Source organism: Bidens hawaiensis, unplaced genomic scaffold (assembly GCF_021521415.1).
Source record: "Bidens hawaiensis isolate Kalapana, Puna unplaced genomic scaffold, B.hawaiensis_p1.1 tig00005780_1, whole genome shotgun sequence".
NCBI classification, from domain to species: Eukaryota; Viridiplantae; Streptophyta; class Magnoliopsida; order Asterales; family Asteraceae; genus Bidens; species Bidens hawaiensis.
In genome coordinates, this window is record NW_027491379.1 from 1135353 (window position 1) to 1139311 (window position 3959).

At 35.0% G+C, this 3959-nt stretch overlaps 1 pseudogene; it reads left to right on the top strand.

The window, feature by feature from the left end:
* Positions 1 to 832: 832 nt before the first annotated feature.
* LOC143630727 (AAA-ATPase At2g46620 pseudogene) lies at positions 833 to 2440 on the top strand (annotated as a pseudogene).
* Positions 2441 to 3959: the final 1519 nt, after the last annotated feature.

Genomic DNA, 3959 nt, shown 5'->3' on the forward strand with positions numbered 1-3959 from the left:
AGGTGTGTTTATACAAAAATACCAAGTAACTCAATCTATTGATAATGTGAATAGATTCAACATCAGGACAAAGTCAAAAAAAAAATTAAATGCCTGAGAATTTGTTAAAAAGTTAAATTTTAAGTTGAAAGGGCTAATGGAGAGTTAGGTTCAATCATCACAAACAAGACTTTACGGGGGAGGCGGGATGGGTGGCTAGATGACGAAAGATTTAGAATTTTTGTGATATCTAGTTTGATTATAAGGATGTTTGGGCTTTACCACAAGTGAACCTTTAGATGGATGAGTTTTCTCCGGAATTGAAGATAACTTGAAGTCGTTTAAGAGTTTGTACGGCTGAGTTGGGCCAACTGCGGTGACCTTTTACCATTGGTCACCCCGTACTAGAGATGCACAAATTGGTTTAAAATTTAAAACCGGTTCGGGCTGGTCAACGAAAGTTAAAACCAGTTTCTGATCAGTCTCAGTTCAGGTTTTGATCGGTTTCGGTTCGGTTAACTGGTTTTTATGAAAAAACGTATAAACCGGTTTTGAACATACAGTTTTAATCAGTTTCAAGTTAATAAAAAAAAACAAAATAATAATAGTTTATTATATTAAATTATCTGAAGTACCCCTTAAATTGGATTTTTGCTTACGTGTTTAATATAATTCCTATTTTAGCTCGTACTCTACGCGGATGCTACCGACTTATTCTCCAAACTTCTTTCTCATTTCCAACTTCTTTTCCTCTCTCCATAAATATCTCCGGCCACCGTGGCCACCGTCAACCACCACCATCAATCTGTCCTCAAAAGATTCAATCATCTAACATCAAAATTTCTAAAAAAACCCACATCCACAAATGCCCATAAACCAATAATCTAAGCATCTAATACAAAAACTCCCAAACCCCAACATTTCCAATGGGGTTTTTCCTCTTGCTATTAATTGCTCTTTGTTTACTCGTCTACGTCCGGTTATTCTTATACCGGACGACGTTAATCCATCGTTTTAAAAACTTAACCCACTGGGTTGAAGACCGTGTTCACGTCCATCAAACGCTTAAAGTCCCTGAACTCGACGAAAACGGTCAGAATAATATGTTTTACCTTAAAGTATATCATTACCTGACAACTCTTCCAACAATTGAAGAATCCAACAACACAAACCTAATATCCGGAACAACAAAACCTAACGGAATTGTTTTCAGTCTGGACGATAAACAGACGGTTTCAGACACGTTCCTGGGTGCCAGGGTGACGTGGACGAACAAAGTTGCGATTGTTCAGCAACATGCTTATAAGAAAACGTTAGTTTTGACATTGAAAAAGAAAGACAGACAAAGGATTTTGCAGTCTTACATCCAGCACATATACAGAGCAGCATCTGAAGATAAAGAGCTAAAGATTTATACCAACAAAACGTCAGCTGTTGCGGACACCCACGGAACCATCCACAGGTGGAGGTCCGTTAGGTTATCGCATCCAGCGACTTTCGACACGATTGCGATGGATTCAGATCTTAAAAAGAAGGTTAAATCCGACCTGGACTTGTTTTTTAAATCGAAACAATATTATCATAAACTAGGTCGTGTTTGGAAACGGAGTTATTTGTTGTACGGACCGTCCGGTACTGGTAAATCGAGCTTCATTGCCGCGATGGCGAAACATTTGAACTACGATATTTATGAGATTGATTTAACGAAAGTGGTGGATGATTCGGATTTGAAAACGCTTTTGTTACAGACTAGGCGGAAATCGGTTATTGTTGTTGAAGATTTGGATCGATTCGTTACATCGAATTTGAATTTGACAAATTCAAATAAAGTTAATATAACAGTAATAGGTTTACTGAATTTCATGGATGGAATATTGAACTCGTGTTGTGGTGATGAGAAACTGATGGTTTTCACAATGAATAACAAGGATAAAATCGCGGGGGATTCGTCGTTGAATTCGATTTTGCGCCCCGGTAGAATCGACGTGCACATACATTTTCCGTTGTGCGACTTTAATTCGTTCAAAACACTAGCGAACAACTGTTTAGGCTTAAAGGAACACAAGTTGTTCGCTCAAGTTGAAGAGATTTTACATAGCGGATCGACTATGAGTCCGGCTGAGATGAGCGAGATCATGATTGCTAACTGTGGGTCGCCTGGCCGGGCGTTGAAGTCGGTTATAACGGCGTTACAGAGCAATAGTAACGCCGTTATAACGGCCGAGGATTCGACGTCACAAGCGGAAACAGTGTATGTGATGGAGGGTAGTTGTAGTACTGTGCCTGTTGTGAAAGAGATTCAGAAGCTGTACGGGTTACTGAGGATGAAAAGTTGTCAAAGATTGGACCGTCGGATCAGGATTTGGGGTTGATTGAACGGTCAAGATGACGATGATAATGATTAGTGTAGTTTTCATATGGTCCCGTTTTATTTTGCTTTTGGTTAGGTGTTTAAAATGATTTGTGAATTTTGAATTGTTTTAATTTTGTTTGGTATCATGGACTCATGGTATGGGAATGTAACAAGCACCCAAAACTATATGGTTCTACAATTGTTATATATTTTTGGGTGCTAATGGCATTGAAATGAATATCTTTTGTATACGATGTGATTCAATGTTTTGAAAATTGGTTAATATCGGTTTCAATTGGATGTCGGCAAGTGGCTAGTACGTTTTTAGTCTGGTAAATTGGACGAATGGTTTGTAATTTGAGCCATCGGAATTATTAGTTTATGCCCAAGGTAAATATTACTTTTTAGATTTTAGACCTAAGATTTTTAGTTACCCATATTTACTTCCTATTAAAAGTTTTAAGCTAGTGGTATATTTTATACATCGAATCGATCAGCTTTAACCTAACGGCCTTTCATATACCACGAAATTATAAGGTTAACTAATTAACCTGGTTCAACTACCCGTTAAAAACCGGTTGTACAATTTCCAAGTCAACCAAGGAAGGCTCATAAATCGGTTTTTTAGTGCATTGATGTGATTTGATTAGAATCAATACTCAATGTTGAAATATATTCTACATTAAATGTATTTATGTTACCATGTACAATATCATATTGTACTTTTTTAAAAGTTTTATAGTTATGTACAAAAAGTAATTTAGTTAAGACTTTTGTTTATAGAGGTCCGCTAAGTCCATTGTTTGGTATATAGAATAGATACCCACGAGTTGGATTCATATGATATGTATGCTTAGAGAATAATAAAAATAGTACAATAAATTATAATACCATAGGATTTATGTGGAAAGCTATTTGATTCTTTCATAAGAAAGATAGTGTGTTGAAGATTTGATTGATGATATCTTACAAAAAAATGTATTCTTATGTTTATTCTTTTAGTAGGTGTGTTAAAGATTTTAGCTAGCTTTTTTATTCTTGTCACCTACTTTTATATAATCGGCACATAGTTTTAAAGGCAATTTTTCTTTTAAAAGAATATAAGAAAATCATAAAATTAAAACACAACTTTTTTTTTTGAAAAAGTTGGATTGACTAAAAAACAAATACACACAATGCAATACAAATTTGAAAGTTTTGGTATAGAGCCATTATTGGAGTAGGTTTGATTTTGGGGTACAATTCTGGCAACTTTACAAGAGAGTCATGAATGATAAATACTCAAGACAATGATGACTGACCAGAAGGAGATGGTAGGCTAGTAGGTATGCCCAACCACAAACTAAATAATAATAATAATAATAATAATAATAATAATAGAAAATTTTTAAATGAGAGAAGATCAAAATAGTCCAAAAGTTGTGTATATTTTATATTTGGATCTCCGTCGATGGTTTTCATCTACCAAATGTCACGACAGAGATTGATTTGATTGGACTAAATTTGTAATTTACACAACTTTTGAGCTATTTTTATCTTTTCTGTCATAAGAAAAAAAAGACTATTTTGAGAATTTTTCATAATAATAATAATAATATAAATATACCTCTTCAACGTCATTGCAAAA